The sequence below is a fragment of the Schistocerca serialis genome, chromosome 7, assembly GCF_023864345.2.
Source record: "Schistocerca serialis cubense isolate TAMUIC-IGC-003099 chromosome 7, iqSchSeri2.2, whole genome shotgun sequence".
Taxonomy (NCBI): domain Eukaryota; kingdom Metazoa; phylum Arthropoda; class Insecta; order Orthoptera; family Acrididae; genus Schistocerca; species Schistocerca serialis.
In genome coordinates, this window is record NC_064644.1 from 240,136,820 (window position 1) to 240,156,795 (window position 19,976).

A 19,976-nucleotide genomic window follows, 5' to 3' on the forward strand; every position below is an offset into this window, starting at 1 on the left:
GAAAACATCATCCAAACAATTCCAAAGACCGCAAGACCCGACAAGTGCAAGAATTACCGCACTATCAGCTTAACAGCTCACACATACAAGCTGCTGGCAATAATAACGGACAGGAGAGTGGAATTGAAAATAGGGTATATGTTAGATGACGATTAAGCTCGCTTTAGAAAATATAAAGGCACCAGGGAGGCAGTTCTGACGTAGCGGTAGATAACACAAGCAAGACTGAAGAAGAATCAAGACACGTGCCTTGGATTTGGAGGCGTGAAGAAACCGTTCCATAATGTAAAATGATTGAAGGTGTTTGAAGTTCTGTCAAACGTAGCGGCATGGTATAGAGAAAGACGGGTATATACAACATGTACAACCACAGAAGGGAAACAGTATGACTGGAAGACTAAGAACAAAGTGCTCGGATTAAAATGAGTATAAGGGAAGCTGTTGTCTTCACCCGCTGCTGTTCAGTGTACACATCGAAGAAGCAATGAGGGAAATAAATTAAAGGTTCAAGGGTGAAAATTCAGGGCGAAAGGATATCAATGATAAGAGTCGTTGATGACATTGCTATCCTTAGTTGAAGAAAAGAAGAATTACAAGATATATTGAATGAAATGAACAGTCTAATTAGTATGGAATGTAGGTTCAGAGGAAATCGAACAAAGACGAAATTAATGAGAAGCTGCAGATATGAGAACAACGAGAAACTTAACATCCGAAGTAGATGAAATTCTGCTATCTAGGCATCAAAATAAGTAACAAGGTGGACATAAAAAGTGGACTAGTTCAGGAAAAATGGCATTCCTGGCCGAGAGAAGTCTGCTAATATCAAACGTAAGTCTTCATTCGAGGACTAAATTCCTTAGAAGGTGCGTCTGGAATACAGCAGTGTCTGGTAGTGAAACAGAGACTGGGAGAAAACCGGAAAGAAAGAGAATCGAAGCATTTGAGATGTGGTAGTACAGAAGAGTTTCAAAATTCGAAGGAGCTCTCCATAGAATCGGCGAGCCAAGAAACATATGGAAAACATTGACAAAAAGAAGGGACACGACGATAGGAAATCTGTTAAGACATTGAATGTCTTCCATGATACGAGAGACAGCTGTAGGGTTACGTAGATGAGCACAAAGATTGCAATACATCCAGCATTTAATTGAGGACATATATTGCAAGTGCTACTCTGAGATTAAAAAGGTTGGCACAGGAGAAGGATTGTTGGAGGGGCCGCATCAAACTAGTCAGAAGACTGATGAGTCAAGAAAATAAAAATAAAAAATAGGTCGAGAGATCAGTTCAAGCACAAAATCCTATACCAGCAATACTTTCGCAGTTACAGAGACAGCATGACTCCATATTTCTGAAGGGAGCTTCCAACGACTTTCTCAGTCCATACCACATTGAGTTGCTGCATCTTTCGCGGAAAATGGAGGTCCGAAACGATCTCCATGACTTTTATCCCTTCGGTGTATAACGGTATGACAGATATATCAATGTCGGTTTCATGGATTAATAGTCATATCAGCGTCTTACACTACACACTGAAGCGGTAGTCGCGTATAATGCATGACCATTTGAGGATTTGTCACAGACACAGAGATGCTTGTTCACTAAAATCGTATGAAGTTTACAGCTAATGCAGGTTTACAAATGGTTCACATCACAACACATATTTGCTCTTAGGTAGAAAATATGATTTCAGTCAAGATTCATCTCTGTGTCAGTGAAAATGTGTAGCGTAGGACGACATTGAGATCGGCACTTTCTGTGAGGTGCTCTGGAGGACGAAACATCATCCAAGGATGCCGTCACAGCACATGTCGAACATTTTGCGTTTGTGTCACCACAGACCATTGAGAACCGTCTGCCTGCGGCAACACTAAAGTCAAGTGTGTCTCTAGCCATGTTACCACTGACACCGTGATATCACCAAGCATGGCTACTCTAGTGTCGTGAAAGAATCAACTGGAGTGTGGAATGGCGTTCTGTTGTCGTCAGTGATGAGAGTAGATTCTTTCTGAATGCGAGAAATGAACGTACGCATGTACTGCGTAGACCTACTGCGCTGCCTATTCAGGAGTGTATCAGGCCACGACACGCAAGTCTCATCCCTCACATTATGGTGTGGTCGCCCATCACTTACACCTCGAGGTCAATTCTGGTGTTGGAGCAGGGTAAAGCAAGTGCCAGTTACATTGCACACGCTGTGAACTCTGTGCTTCTTCCATTTCTTTGATGACAGGATGACGCACTTTTTCAGTGGGACGATGGGCGCCCACATGAGGTAGATCTGACGCAACGTGATGTTCGTGGTGTAGAACAAGTGCCCTATCCAGCAAGATCACCAGACCGCTCGCCAATGAAACACGTGTGGGACATGACTAAGCGGGAAGCTATAGTTCTACAGAGCCTGCAAGTACAGCAGCAAAATTGCAAGAAAAAGCGCAAGACCCCTGGGACCGTCTATTGCGGGAAGCCATTCTGATCCTTGCGATCATTTGCTTTTGAGAATACACTGCTGCGCTGCCTCCAGATCGTTACACACCGTTTATTGATGCGGCTGTTTGGTAACTCTATACTGAGCCAATAGGTTTCATTTGGTCTGAATTTGTGATCATATATTCCTACCATGATGATTACCAGTCACAAGGGAATTTTTTTCCGGCAGTGTACAATTCCACAAGTTTCAGGATAGCACTCGGCTCATTTCGATGTCTTGGAAATGACATTTAGGCTACATATCGTTCAGTCATCATCTTCAAACTAGTTTTACATTGGAGATTCTCTGCCCAGATCTCTAAGTTTATATCCAAGAATCGTGGCGTGGTACATTGCGCAAATATCATCATTGCGTGGCCGCCATCTGTCGAGTTCGGAGCCCTGTGTCAAATATTGGTCCACCTCAGGCGCGCAGGCGTATGTGTACCGACGATGATGCTGTATACACACGATTAATGGAAAGGTGGGCCATGAAAATGCAGTGATCGAAGTAAACAATTACCTGTCACTTTATGTGCCAGCAGGCTTAAAAGTATTGTCTTTCTTGCTGCAGAAATCATTTGGTACGATGGCTCATAAGGATTTCACCCGTTCGTATATCCACAGTTCCTCGATAACTGACGGGAGGGGATTTTCCATTACGTACAAAATTAGTTTCTATTGGTTTACGAATTCCATGGTAACAGCATTAAACTTATGTGCCAACAAATTACACAAGGAGAAAATGCATTTTTTGCTTACCTGAGGAAACACAACTCTAAAGAAACCTTTTGAGGAATCTTGCAAGAGATTCCTGAATAACAAGGAGAACGGTGCTTCCAGCCTAATGAGGTGCGGTTTGCTGTTGCCACTACTGCAGCGGCCGTAGACCATCTATTCCGCCAACTTGGCCATAACCGTTATTATTCTCTTCCTGCCGCGCGGTGTGCAGGACGCGGGAGGGCTGGAGTGGGGCGGCCTGGAGTGAGGTCCGCTGCTCGCGACGCTGTTTTGTTCCAGAGGTCGATAATGGCGGCCGGAGTGGCTTCCGCTGTACCGGTGCTGGAATTTCAGACCGCCCGCCGGTTCCGTGGTCCGTGTGTGCGTCTAGCGGACCCAGCCACAAGCGATACGGGCCGAACGGGCCGTCTCACACCGAATCGAAGCGGTTCACGCCTCCGGCGACTCATCACCGCGGTTAAGGAAATAATGGGACCCATTCGCACGGTGTACGCACTTTGCGGTCTACGACAGTAAGGAGAAGAATGATCAGAGGGCGGTTAGATCCAAGGGACCTCTTGTTCCATTTCAAGTTCATCAAGGAATTTGCCCTACACTTCATTTAAGTGTCGACCAGACAGTTAAATGTTCACATGTTCGCCGTTGTTCAAACAAACTGAATTCCCTTTCGCCATTTTTTCTCCAGTCAAGGGCGTCATCTGATTTCTCACGCCCTTTGAAAATGCCTTTGACTAAGATGAAAGAGCTCATGCAAACTTCATTTTTGCATAAAGAACTGTAATCAATGGGTGCTTTCTGCGTACACTGGCAGCCACAAGGAAAGCTTTAGGTCAAACATGGATCAGTTTTTCGATGCAGGTAAAATTGAAAAATGACTCGAAACCTCGTCCACCAATGGTAAGGTGTTGTTGCTCGTAAACTGAATGTAGATCTTCTAAATGTGTTGTGGTTAACTGAAATTCGCACAGAAATTATGTATTTTTGTTTATAATTTAGGCCTACAGTCACAGCCTCAAAAACAAGGCCAATGTAGACGAGATAATTTGTGAAGAAATGTGTGTTATAAGTAAATAGCACAAGTCATTCGATAGCAGCCTAAGACTGATTACGACTGAGAAAAGAATTTATTGACATTTAATTTCTACAGTGTTTTGATTGGCGTTCCATTTGTTCAGTGTTCTTTCTGAACTTTTAATAAAGGAAGCTTGGTATATACTTGTCTTGCAAATTTACCTCTGCGCTCAAGGGTTTAGATATACATAAGTTATTTGTTCTGCAGATAAAATGACGACTGAGGAGCAGCTTTTTAAAGTCTGACACGGGTAATTTATTTCTCCCCCAAATTTAGTTACCTTAAGAAGATGGTCACTATTTATAAATAAGGTACTTACCAACAACCGCAGTGAAATTTCCTTGGGTGACTAAATTTCACAAACGTTCCTAAGCAGCTATCCATCTTAGCACAATAGAAGTGTACAGTCAGATTAAGTCTCATTTGTCGCAAATATTTTGATGTTTTACCACCACCTCCATTACATTTTACACTATTTAACACATAAGAAATTGAATAACGTGCTCTTTTTCCGAATCTGCAATTTAAGTTTCTAACTGCACTATTCTTCCTTTGTGTCACACACTAAGTTGCTTTATATATTTCTTAGTTAGCATATTATCAGCTTGTTCTCTGTCATATTATTATGTCCGCTCTTTTGGACTTGGGGACACTAATTGAAAGAATGGCATACCACCATAGCCTTACGATAATAAATTTACTTCATACAAATATAAATTACCGATATCAGTATGATAAGAACAGTGAGTAATCGTAAATTATTGACTTATGACGTCTAATCTTAAAGTATTGACTTATGACATGCTGCTGTTGCCTCATTAATAGCTCTATCCGGCAAATGTCGAAAGTTCGCCTTCAAAGTAGTGATCGTAATATTTTATCTTTTATTTGTATATATACCAGGAAACTCAAATATTTCTTGTTGCCTTGGAAAGAAGACAACTTGGGCATTTGTTTGATATGTATATTTCTCTTCAAAATGAGTTGGGCAGTAGCCAGAAACCGTTTGTCTCGTTTCATATTTGCAACCTATATTTTTGTTAGCTCTTTGTCTTTTAAAGGAAGCATGCATTTATTTGAAAACTAAATAACTTTTCTACCTCTGTCTTAAGCATACTTACAATTTAAGTACAGTCATTGATTCTTTAATAAAAGTTATAAAGTTTTCAGTATTTTAGGTTTACTTACTTGCTACATAAAATATTTGTGTTTTTATCGTTTCAGTTTATGCAGTCGAATGTTCAGACACTGCATACATGTTAAACTTACATTTTGTTAGAAAAATCTTCCAGAAAAAAATAAATATTTATCTCATAAAAGAACACAAACAACAAACAGGCTTTCCGTAATCATTTGACTACCAATTACATGGCGTCCAAGTTAGCATTGGTTGCGGCAAGAAGCGCCGTAAGACACTATACGATACTTTAGCTAGTTGGTGTCCATTGTGTCTTACTCGGTATTCTCTGAAAAATCAGTTCAGCTGTTTATCATCCTCGGATCAAACTAGAAACGTCGGAAAGAGCTACTAACAATTAGTTTCCAAGTTATCAAGCATAGCTGCTTGAAAGAAAATGACGCGTTAGTAGAATAGCTCAGTGGTTCACAACCTAGGAGGGGCAACCCCTGGGCCGATGATACTGGTGGAGGGGAGGGGGGGGGGGGGAAGGACAGTTCAGAAGAAAGCAGAAACATGCGGTCAGACAAGTAAAATATTTTGTACTATTATTACTGGTAGCGAGTACAGTTTGCTCCAGGTTTGCCTCAAGCATCACCGAGTTATTACTGACACAACATATTCTTCAGTCTGCACTCCGTTTCGTAACTCAGTGGTACGCCTGTTGTTCTCAGGGTAAGTAAAATGCGTTTTTATTGGATTTGTACACTGAATGAAAAGTCTGGTAAAAGACGATTGCATTATGAAGAATATATTAAGTATGTATTCACCTGTATTGAAAAAGACATAATCCAACTGCAACAGTGTGCTACGAGTCGTAATGTTCTGAGTAACGACTCACTGCACTTTGTGAGTCTGCAGCTTCATCTAACGACGGTTCACCCGGAGTTAGCAAATAAATCAAAAGAGTTTTTTTGTTGTTGGAAAACGAAATTCTTTGAATCACCTGAAACTGGATTCCACTGGGATATTTCAGCAAGATAATGAGAATGTTACTGAAGCATCATATGAAATATCTTTCTTAATAGCAAAAAAAAAAAAAAAAAACCCTCATTCTATTAGTGAGATGTTGTCATATTACAGTATACTGCTGATTGGTGGACGAGAAGAAAATAATGGGAGAACTATTGTTTTCTAACTTGGATGTACTTTCTGCTGTAAATGAATTTTTTATAGAAAATTGTTTGTCTTGGAACAGAGTTATGAGAATTTGCACTTACGGAACACGAGTCATGCTATTTTATATGCTGGCTGGCTAAAGAAAAAAACCCTTACGTGTTTAATTCTCATTTTATTATCCATAGACAATAAGAAAAAACACCATTATGTTTTTCGTTCTCACTGTGTGGTCCGCAGGCAATCCCTTTCTTCTAAAACCGTATGTGAGTAACTGGACACCGCACTGGAAGTAGCTATCAGTGTAATTAACAAAATTAGGTCAAGTTCTGTGAATATCCGTTTTTTCCAGTTCTTTGTGACGGTCTCAGTGGTGAACACCAATTTTTAATCTTTCATATACAAGTCCGGTGGCTTTAGAAGTGCAATATTCCTGGCATGCTGTATGAGTTAAAAATCAGTTGTAAAGCTACTTACTTTGTATTAAGGGAATGCTGAGCTTCGTCATGCATTTCCTGATGACAGATTTATACTTTCCCTAGCATACCTCTGTGGCGGTTTTTGTGTATCGCCAACATCGACAAGTGCAATGAATGTGGATGATACAATACTGTATGGTATTCTGCGGTTTGAATTCTTTGTTTTTTAGCAGTTTTTGCATTGATTTAATTTTGTAAACGATACTGACAATATTATACACATGCATAATGCATTATTCAAACTACAAATTCTCCCGGATAATTATTTTGTTCGAATTGCGCAAGAATTCCACCTGACGTAGTGTAATAATGCTGGCTGTAAGTTGTGTTCATATCACCAAAATTACAGATCGTACATCAGAACTTTTATAATTTTTTCTTGTCTTCGATGCATTTAATTATTCTTAGCTAATTGATCATGAGAAGGAACCACAGAATACCACCCGCGCACAACACTGACGTATGCTACCAAAAAATATTTTTCTCCGTGATTCGTGCGTAGTTTAATTTTGGCCACATACGTCAGCAATGAAATCTTGTTCAACAATAAATACCATCAGCACTGTTCTTAGAAAATGCAGTCTGATTGGATTAATTTTTTTCTTTTATAAATAGAGTTCAGTACCACCGGTGCACATTTATTTCTGACACATCGGAATATTGAAAGTTTGCAGTTTCAAGTAATTTAAATTTGCCGCTGTAATAAAAGTTAAGATGGCGGCCAACAAAAGATAGAGGATTTCTTTTCTAATTAAGATTTTCTTTTTCCCAATAAATCATTTAAATTGATGCTACCAATAAGAAAAATGATCAAATTGTTTTTCAAATTAGTTTAACACAAACCCATGCTATTTTCAACTAGAAGTACAGACGAAGTTGCTATATAATCGCAACTAACAATGGCTGCGCTTCTTGCAGCTATAATAAAACAATTAATACAAAATTATAATTAAAAAAGGAAGTGAATTTTCAATAATTAATGATTAATAGTTTTAACGTATTTGGCTCTATTTGTTTTTATCAGCAAATGAACATGAAAGTACAATAATCTTACATTAAATGTTTTTCATTTAACAGACCTCAAATCGATTCGCGTCTTCCGATATACATCAGAAGAAGACGACAAAAGGGTACAAAACAGAAGAAAAGAATGACATAGATTAACAAAGAATGTGAGACAAATATTGTCTCTGTTTTAAATAATCATGATCTTTTTAAGAAATAATTACATAATTGAATGAATATTATCCACACTTTCATATTACAGTCGTAATAAAAAAAATATATATCGTAGATGTTATACCTCACACACTTATTTGAAACCCCCAATAATTTGAGTTCGAAACTACAAGGTAGAAACGTCACAATATTATATCCCAATGACATCATAACTGACTTTCCGGAAAATACACAATTATGTAAGCATCAACTGCATGCTTCCAATATTCACTTTTCGTCGTCTCCTCGGTTCAGTGAACTCCTACATGGGCAACAGTGCGATGCCTACAAGTGGAGACCTATCATCAGTGAACACACGGAGCCGATTCAAAACGAATTAAGATTTCGTTTTCCTCGTTTGTCCTCAGAAGTCTGGCAGTTCAGATCGATGCGCACACATTTCTTCATGAAATAGAAGACTCTGAAATACTAGAATACACAACGGAACTGATATGTGATTCGACTGCTAAGGAACAGTTTCAACAAATGGACCTGTAAGAATTTCGGGCCATTTTACTTCATATTTGGCCAGGAGTGGTAAAGGAAGCCACAAAATACCTCGTACACTTCCCATTTACATATCTTTGTGAGACGTGGCCTTTCTTCGACACTAGCCATTATGAAAACACCAATATCGCCAGAACATGGGGAATGACCTCAGATGCATTTTAACTAATTTGAAACCAAACAAGCAAGAGTTGCTGAAATAAAAACAGTTCCAACTGTCTCACTGACGTTTCAAGTTCTTCTTGTGACTTTCATCACATAATAAATATTTTTAAATGTGAAAAGTGTTCGTCGAGTGAAAACGATGTCGTTAATTACTTATGTAAGACATGAAGACATTTATAATGCAACTACGAAGCCCTTTAAAACACTATAGGTATGTATTACTCTGCATTTGATAATACGCTTTCAGTGAAGTTAGGTTCCAGATTACTGTCAACTGAAGTTTCTTTTTAAAAAAAATGTTAGATGAACTCACCCCTACCTTATTATGTACAGCACATTTAATGGCACTGTATCGCATGTCCATCACAAGCAGAATCTGATCCTTTTCCATTACCTCCAATACTCTAAGTAAGTTATCACACCAACCTCCATGTCTCATTTCATTTACAGTACTTCAGATTCTACTCCATCGAAACATCTACCTCGAGCTGTACACGAAGCCCCCAATCATCATCCTCCAGTTAACTTACAGAAGCTACGACATTGTTATCGAAGCAACATTTACGGCAAAACGATCACCACGAAATAATCGTTGCCACATTCAGACTATGTGTTTTCTATGTCATCACTTAATGTTTTTATATCTGTATAGCTGGACTGCTGTTACTGAACATGATGATGGCACAAAAGCCATGCATAACAGTGTTGGTATAAAATTACAGCTATTATAATGACGATGAAAACAAAGCGCAGATTTATTTCATTACTATTGAATATTAAGTCAATGGTATACATCTTTTTTACTGTATAGTAGCGAAAGAAGCTGCGACACTGCAGTGCATATTCTCGATTACAGAATCACGTTGCTCCTATATTGGAAATGTTCCTAAATCTGTCGCCTACACCCATGAAAGTAACGTCACTGTAAATTATTGACGTGATGTTCGTGGAAAGAGGTTACAGTAGTGCCCCTTTATTCTGAGCTGATTGGGACAGAACACTGTTCCGTTTAGCGGGAATTCTGAATCGGCAGATTTCATCAATAACATCAACGTATTGGCTTGTTAAGGCGGAAATTAGGTGCGGGAACTTCTGCCAGTGACCTTCGACGACTCATAGTGCCGACCCTCTATCCATTCCTCTCTCTCCTGTATCCAACAGCTTCGTTCTGCTTCAAGTGAAATAACTCTTGAAAGGCGGTAAAAAACGACAATGTCTTCATATGAAAAACTTAACGAGGCCTTATTCTTGAGGTTCACACGAAAAGGACACAAAGGAATCTCCATTCCTGATAGTTTCGTGAAAAAAACGGAGGCTTCAACTGATCAAGCGTATGGATGGTGACCCATCGTTTTCAGCTCGTTGTGGTTTTTTGGATTTTCGGAAGAAAAGACAGAATTCGACTGATTACGATTTCTGGGGAGAAGCTATCAGCTGACAACGAATCGGCTGCCTATTGCCTAACGAAATTTAAATACGTTGCTACTTCTCATAACTGCTCACAGTAGCAAGTTTTCAACGCAGATGGAACCGGGCTAAATTTTAAGGCTTTACCTACCAAAATCTTTCTTTGTAAGAAGAAAAATCGACCCAGGGTTTAAGGTAGACAAACAACACAATTGTGTCAGCTTGCAGCAAAACCTCGACAAAGAACAAACTTACGCTGATGGCAATAGGGAAATAGGCGAAACCTCGAGTGTTCGAAAACGGTAGCTTCATCTCATTTCCTGTGTATTACAAGAATTGTAAAAATGTTTGTATGGAGCGCAGCTCGTTCAAGGAATGTATCGAGCACCAATTTGTCACTAAAGTGACTGCGTTCAACAGAGAAAATGTATTTCCTTATCGTCCTCTGCTGTTTACAGACAATGCTCTGTCCCGAGCAGAACAAACGGAACTTGTGTGTGCTGACTTCAAGTAGTGTTTCTGCCACCGAATGTAATATCAATTCAGCGGTCTATGGTCAAGGGCATGCTGCAGGAAATTAAACTAAAATACAGATAAATGGTGCTTCGCACCTTACTTGAAGAGGATGAAAATAATATCACTATTGTGCAAAATCTAAAGAAAATTACAATAAAAAGCGTGATTTACTGGTTGGCTGAAGCATGGACTAACACCACTAAAGATGCATTACAAAAATCATGGAAAAATCTCTGGCCTACGATGGAATTTGTTGAAACAACTTGTACGCCAGTGAAAGGCCGTGACCTTCCTCCACTAGACAAGAGAATCCCTGGCTGCGAAGTCTCACAAGAAAGTGGTGTTGAGGAGTGGACTGCTTTTGAGACAGGAGTACAGAGACGATGACGTAGTAAGAATGGTGCACGGTTCATCAGCTCAGATCGACTCTGAGGAAAACGAGGAGGATGTGAACGCTCAAACTGAATTCATATCACACACAGACTCGGATAATGCCCCTGACCTCGCCTTGCGCTGAGTCGAACAGGATGCTTTGTCAACACCAAATAATATGTCCATACGACGATGGCGGTACATTGTATCCTCACGTCGATTCAGTCTTCTTCGTCAGAGTACAATGACTGATATTACTTCTTACGTGTGCAAAGTGTTTATTTTTGTGGTAGGCAGTGAGATTAAAAATAATTCTACAGAACTGAATAAGTACAGGGGGCTTGTACTGCACTGTAAGTAACCATCTTTCATTCTACTGTGGTTTCAGGCGTTTGTATCAAGCTTAGGCTCTGTGTTCACGTCTTTGTACACTACTGCCCACTAAAAGTGCTACACCAAGAAGAAATGCGGATGATAAACGGGTATTCATTAGGCAAATATATTATGCTAGAAATGACATGTGATTATATTTTCACGCAATTTGGGTGCATCCTGAGAAATCAGTACCCAGAACAACCACCTCTGGACGTAATAACGGCCTTGATACGACTGGGCATTGAGTCAAACAGAGCTTGGATGGCGTGTACAGCTACAGCTGCCCATGCAGCTTCAACACGATACCACAGTTCGTCAAGAGTAGTGACTGGCGTATTGTGACGAGCCAGTTGCTCGGCCACCATTGACCAGGCGTTTTCAGTTGGTGATAGATCAGGAGAATGTGCTGGCCAGGGCAGCAGTCGAACATTTTCTGTATCCATAAAGGCCCGTACAGGACCAGCAACATGCGGTCTTGCATTATCCTGCTGAAATGTAGGGTTTCACAGGGATCGAATGAAGGGTAGAGCCAGGGGTCGTAACACATCTGAAACGCAACGTCCACTGTTCAAAATGCCGTCAATGCGAACAAGAGGTGACCGAGACGTGTAACCAACGGCGCCCGATACCATCATGCCGGGTAATACGCCAGTATGGCGATGACGAATACACGCTTCCAACGTGCGTTCACCGCGATGTCGCCAAACATTGATGCGACCATCATGATGCTGTAAACAGAACCTGGATACATCCGAAAATATTAAGTTCTGCCATTCGTGCACCCAGGCTCGTCGTTGAGTACACCATCGCAGGCACTCCTGTCTGTGATGCAGTGTCAGGGTAACCGCAGCCATGGTCTCGAGCTGATAGTCCATGCTGCTGCAAACGTCGTCGAACTGTTCGTGCAGATGGTTGTTCTCTTGCAAAAGTCCCCATCTGTTGACTCAGGCATTGATACCTGGCTGCTAACAGTCATTGGATCCCGACCAACGCGAGCAGCAGTGTCGCGATACGGTAAACCGCAATCGCGATAGGCTACAATCCGACCTTAATCAAAGTCGGAAACGTGATGGTACGCATTTCTCCTCCTTACACGAGGCACCACAACAACGTTTCACCAGGCAACGCCGGTCAACTGCTGTTTTTGTATGAGAAATCGGTTGGAAACTTTCCTCATGTCAGCCCGTTGTAGGTGTCGCCACCGGCGCCAACCTTGTGTGAATGCTCTGAAACGCTAAGCATTATAACAATAAATGTACGGTTTTTATAACGTCGTGTTTTTAATTCCTGAACTCCGTTCGGAATAGACGGATTTTCGGAAAAGGGTTTTCGAAATAGCTGCACTATATGTGTAATAAGAGTTCCATGGTATATTTGTTTTCTAATTAGGAATTATAGTTAATCGTTTAAATGATCAGAACAACTATTAATACACTGAGCTGAGACTGATTGCACGCCCCTTCCCCCACCTCCTCCATCTCCTTGAAAGGATACGGATCCTGTACACCTCCCGCAAACTCGATCCTCCTCACCCGCTCGTCTCCCCGATCCTCTCCCACCCCCGCCCGCTGCCGCGCCTGTATTCGCACGTCCCACCCGGTCTCCATCTCTCCACCCTCCTTACCCTCTCCCAAGGTGGCTTCCGCCAGCTCCCCCTCCCTGATGATGCCCTCCTTCCTTCCATTTACCCCTCCTACCAACTTTGATCCTCCCGCCCTCCTCCAGTACTTATTCCTCCGGGCACCCTCCCTCCCTCCTCTCCCTTTTCCCTCCCTCCTCCTTGTCTCCCTCCCCTCCCCTGTTCCTCTCCTCCTGCCCCCGACTCCTCAGCCATTGGCATCCTTTTTCTCCCCTCTCCCCCCTCTCCCCCACCTCCCCCTTCTACCCCTCTTGGCAGGTCCCCGGACTCGCACACGTTACGTGGACATTCGCGCGCCGGAGGTCGCCGCCATCAGTGTTTTGTGTGTTTAGTGTTTATTGTTCACCGTCCCCTCCATCGTTCACCAGTGCCATAATCTTCTTCAGTGGTTGTGCATCGTCTCGTCAGCTAGCAGTGTGGATTATCGACGAGTGTGAATGGCTCCGTGATTGTCCCTATGTGTCTTCTGTTTTATTGCCCACCGCTCTGTGACTTATGTTTTTGCTGCTTGTGTCTTCTCTGGCTGAAGAGCAGCGTAGTGTGCTGCTGACAGCCTGCCTGTTGTACAGGTTTTAAAATAACAATAAAGTAAAAAAAAAAAAAAAACTGATTGCACCATGTTTGTCAATCACGTTAAACTCTTTGCCAAACATCGATATGAACAAAGCCCGTTGGCAATTATTCACTCTTTCTACAAGCGCCGTTCTTGTACCGTCGAAATCATAGTTACAGTCATTAATTTTGGTCAGTTCTGCATATTGTAATGTTTCGATTGAATTCATTCCAGTAACTAGCAGAGACAGTAAACGCTTACAGACAGATATTTCGACTAAATTTCATCCATCAGACATTTTGGGTGACTTTCATTCTTTCTATTGTTCCTCTGTACATCTCTCTCAACAGCCACTGATCAAGTCGAATGCAGTTAGACACTACTGCTAGACTAGTTAACTTAATGTTACTATCGTAATGAGTACATTTCATATGGTTCCAATGGCTCTGAGCACTATTCGACTTAACTTCTGAGGTCATCAGTCGCCTAAAACTTAGAACTAATTAAACCGAAATAACCTAAGGACATCACCCACATCCATGCCCGAGGCAGAATTTGAACCTGCGACCGTAGCGGTCGCTCGGCTCCAGACTGTAGCGCCTAGAACCGCATGGCCACTCCGGCCGGCTGTTCATATGGTTCGAGTGGTTCTGAGCACTATAGGACTTAACTTCTGAGGTCAGCAGTCCCCTAGAACTTAGAACTACTTGAACCTAACTATCTTAAGGTCATCACACACATCCATGCCCGAGGCTGGATTCGAACCAGCGATCGTAGCGCTCGCGCGGTTCCAGACTGTAGCGCGTAGAACCGCTCGGCCATCCAGGCCGACCTGAAAATAATTACATGTTATCTGAACAAGGGGCTCAGACTGATTGTAGTTTTGAAGCGAAATAATAACTTTAACGGAATGAAACGATTTACCACTTCGCCATCCTCATTTCTTCTTTGTTGTAATCGTGATCATTATTTAAGCCCTAACTCATTTTTTATTCTTGTGTAAGTTTTTAGAGGGTGTGTTATGTAGCAATGGGTCCTTATACTGAGGCGGAGTACACCTGTTAAGAGAGCACTCCTCTCAGAAATGATACTGTCATTTAGGTATTGTTTCAGGGGACCTGCAGTTAGCTTTTACACAGATACCTTTACGTGAATCATAAACTGAAGTGTTAGTATTTAATCTGTGATTATTATTTTTCATTTGAGTAATTTTATTCCCTCTTTGTAAAGGTTTAATACAGAACACACTCCCGAATGTGATCGCATGTAGTGTGCTGGTGCCTCTATGGCTTATGTCTTTCTTCCGTTCGTCCTTGACTGTCGCCCCCCTCCCCCAGCACCCCACACCATTACCCCCTGAACGGCACCTAGCGTCTCTCCCTGCCTTACGCGTCATACTCTGATCAATTGAACCCGAGAAAAGTGTTTAGGGGGATTACCTAGTGGTCTGATGCGTGAATGAGAATTTGGACTCAGGAGGGAGGCATGTTAGGGTAGCCCACACAGGTGTGCAAAGCCTCTGCCATGGTAGCGTAGTGGCTAGGACATCTGCCTAGTGAGCAGGAAACCCGCACTCGAATACCGGCTTTGGTACAAATTATCATATATCTCTTCAGTCTCCACATATGGATCATAGAAGCTTCAGATTTGATGAGCTCTCAAACCATATAGTTTGAATGGATCAAAGCACCTATCCAATGGTTTCAGGCAGAATCTCCATTTCGTAAAGTGCTGAGGTGCTATTCCAACACAGCTGGAAAGCCTCAGCAATGGGTGGATGATTTTGGGGAGGGAGCTAAACAGCGGGGTCATCGGTCCCACCACTGCAGTGGTGTTCCAGTTTAGGAGGAATACCAAGTGAGCTGAGGCATGGATGAGTATTTGGATTGAGGAGAGAGGTGTACCGGGACAGTCTGTGCAGTCAGTTTTGTAACCAAAGAACTGAACGAAAAGGACGCTCAGTCTACTGGGAGATTAGCTTTTTAATTGACATATTGAAAATTCATCAAATGTGTGTTAATAAGGAAAGTGAGACGACGCCTCAGATATCTGAGGTTATGACCACCTTACTTAACTTCTTACCAAACAGTACTATACAATACTGTACGACTGATTAGAAGTCTGTATACAGTTGCCATCCTACTTCCATTAGAATCAATAAAAGTTAAATACCAAAAAAACCCAGATCTCTGCAACCACATTTCATAAATTATGATCAATTAGAAGGTGATACATCGTTCACTCACAGTTACAACGAACTTTCGTTAAGATCCTTATGAAGTTGGCGTAACAAGAACAAATGAAAAACTGAGGAAGACAATATCAATTAAGACACAGTCCCCACTGAAAGAAATCGTAAATACCCTTTGCATATGCCAGTAATGAGTACTATAGCACACAAGAAGATCTAGGAGCAGAGACATTGGTTTTCCTGTCCTGAGAAATGTGTGGTGCTCTGATTATAGTTCGTTCGTGTCTAGTATAAAGTATATCTCGCAGTTCTTTGAGTTTAGAATGTCTGTTAATAATTCTATGACAGTAAATTTCATTATTGAGGGAACATCGAACGATTCGTCTTACATAGCAAACAATGGCTAACATTGTCTTTGTAAAGTAAATTGCTCGTAAACTAAGCTTTATTTTTCTCACTTTGGTCATTTTTTATCGTCAGCAGCATGATGCAACATGTATTACACATAGCGTACAACAAAATGTAGCATTCAAAAATTCAGTTCAAATTAATATATTATCTTCAGAGGAGCAGTTAACACAGTAAAGTTTCTTATTATCTGTATGAATTTGTCTTCAGGCGCCTACGGTTTAACAGTACAGAAGTCGTACCCTAAAATGCTGTTTAATCCAAAGCTTTTAATCCAAGATCAGTATGACACAAATGACGGTAGGCAATAATGTCTCTGTCTACAAAACTTTCCAGGCCAGGAACGTTAGGAACTCCTGTACCACCACGTACAATAAAGGAATCATTGATGTCAATACTGAAGTTCAGTCTGCAACCATGAAAGACACATGGTCCGTCGACTAGTGCAGTGGCAGCAATGTTCTTCACAGTATTGTTCTTCTTGTCTGCAGCAGATGTTGTGAATTCGATGTTTTCAATTGTTAGGAACAGCAATCTGCTTATAGTGTAACGAAGGATGAACTTTCAGCTCTTTGAATTGCGGAAATGAAGACAAAATACATGTTCATGGAGCATTCCTGAACTAACGTTACTGAATAATTTGGGTCTAGTTTACCTAAACTTCAACAGAAAATGGAATAAGTTAATGGAGGAAGTTTACAAATAGGCCAAAAAGTAAGTTTAAATGACATAATAGTTATTTACAGTCGTAATATTGAAAAGAAAGTAGTAGAAATCGAATAATATGGTTGAGCTGTGGGCGGCTAGCGTTCATGCCATTTGTTCTTTGGCATTTTCTCACATCGAGGGGCGTCTTGTTTCTTCCTTACTTACTGGCGTGACTAAGCTGCTGGCTTGCCTCTTTGAGTGGCAGCAGCAGCGCTTATCGATACTAGTACTGTCGTACTCTCTTTGGTGTGACCGCTAGTATTTCCGGGTGGTGGTGGTGTGTGTGGAGTCAGTCGGTTAGGACGGAGCAGCGAGGAAGTCTCCACGGCGCTAGGCCAGGTGGGGACCGCTGGTTGCATGCACGCGCTGTCGGATCGTGAGGCTGTAGCTGCGAGGGCGACAAAGTTCGGTGCCCACCGAACCTGTACGCTGAAGTTGAGTTATCAGTTGACCTGTTACGAAACCTCAACTATTGTGACACCTCTTCGTTCATTTGCGGGTTGTTGCTCCCTGGGCCGTTCGGGCTAGCAGCAAAATGTGATGTGTTGGAGTCAGCGAAATCTTGCTGCCATCTTCTTATATTGTGATTATTTATTAAATTGACTGTTACTTGCCAGTGTAGTTCACCAGCTGTATTTTCTGTGCTGTGGCCGTTAACACCCAGTTACCTGCCCTGATCGTTAGCGTAGTTTTCCTGCAGTGTGCCTTTCCTGGTCGTGTTGATGCTGTCCGGCAGGGAGTATAGTTCGACAGCCTTTGAAGTTATTTGATTCATATTTTGCTTAGAGTGGTTATTTTTCCGTTGGCTGTTTTTAGATTTTCTGAAGACGTAGAGCTGCTCGTATCCTCGTCCTCGGCCGATATTTTCCATCGTTGTGCCGTTGGTCAGACGGAAGGCGATTGGTTAAATTGTTCGTCGGTCCTAGGGCCGTCCCTAGTTTGGGTTGCCATCCGATTATTGAACTGCAACTCTTGGCTGCCTGTCTCACCTCACCTTACGTTTGAGCTACCTTCTCAGGCCGACACTTGGAACACTTCTGAGCAGCACTTGATCAGTTTGTTTTAGATTGTAATTTTCATTTTAGTTTGAAGTATTGTGCGAGCCCTTCGGCCGTGTATTAATCCAGTTATTTTTAAATTTTACACAAATGCCTTCAGCCTTGTTAAATAAAAGGTTTCAACACTGATTTTATTTAAAAAAATTTGTCCTTAAAATTTGTTCTATCTGAAATTGTTTGTGATCCAGGCACTAAGCCGTTAGTTGTTCGAAGTGTTATGTGTGGCCTTCAGCCGAGGATTTACGTGAACCCCTTTTAATAAGGCCGTCAGCCGTGTGTATTCTTTATAGGAAAATTATAAGATGGAAGGGGTTTATTCTAATTGTTGGTCTGACATCTTGTTCAGGTCTTCAGCAGTTGTTTCAAATTTGTTTGTGGCCTTCAGACGTGCAATAAGTTAATATTTCTTTAATTAGGCTTTCGGCTATTCTGTTGTAAGTTTAAAATGAAATTTCTTGGTTAGAAAAAATGTTTATTAATGTCTTTTAGTTATAGATATCCTTCTGACGTGTAGAGTAGGCCTTCAGCGGCTAATTGTTTTCAATTGCGTGTTTTTTGTTTTTTTTTGACATTACGTTCTATTTTTAATTGCTCCTGATTTCTAAGCCAGGCCTTCAGCCGTTCTTGTTTTTGGTGTGGTTTTGGGCCTTCGGTCTAGAAAGCATCTCAAGTTTTCTTTAACTATGCCTTCTGCCGTATTGTCTAATTGCTATCTTTTAAAACAATGGGTAAATGAGTGGTTCATAGAAAAATAAAGATGTGTGTTTGATTGTGTAACTCACAGTAACTGTTTACGGCCCCATCCACAGTTGTAATCTTACCTTGTGCGCCCTTTGTGTAACTACCTATTAGGTTTCAATGGTAGACTTTTGTACTTATGGCAACTCGAGGCAACAACAGGATGGCCGCATTACGCGTATTTAATTACATTGATTTTATTATGTGTTTAAAGAATATGATAGCAACACCCATTGTAATAGCAGTTAGCAGTTAGAATTCGTGTAGGGATATAACACATATATGTGCTTAGGATTTAAATACTTGAAGGGCAATGTAGCTACACAGTATCATTAAATGTACCATATGAACCATATGAAACAGGAAGCACAGTACTTCGAAATCATGCGGTAGTAACATGTAATACATGTAGGTATTGCCAAAGTTTGCCTTGGAGGAAAAGATAAAGAGAAAGATATATTGAACGAATATTTAGCCCTTATACTTCTAATTGTGATTTAAGATAACCCTAAAGTTCCAATTATACTGTCTTTATTGCGTACAGTACAATTTTAGATCTGCAATTCCATCGTGATATGGAAAGTAAGATATTTACACTTTATTGAAGTATAAATGGGTGACTTATAAATCTACCTAGTCTGAATGGAAGCTTCATATGTCATTTTTCTGAGCAGCACTTATTAAGAACTGCATAATGCATGTGTTCTTTCTCATAAACACTGACCATTTACGAGTGTAAGTACTGAGCCTGTAATATTGTACTGATATAAAAAAGGTATAGGTGCATGAATTAGCAGCTCATGATGAAGGCAACAGCCGCTTAAGAAATTTAGAAATTTAGTTTAATGTAAAACACGCAAAGACCAGTTTAGTATCCAAAAGATTTATTTGACAAGCACAGCTGAAGTGGTAATGAACTGCAATTAAAGCGGCAGCGCTAGAGGATTTTTAAAGTAGTGATTACATTGCATTCCTGTGTACACCTGGAACAGCTCACAGCATTTTATAAATTTGGGACCGGGATGTGCAGATAAGGAAAAATACGAATCTGTCTGGCGTGTCAC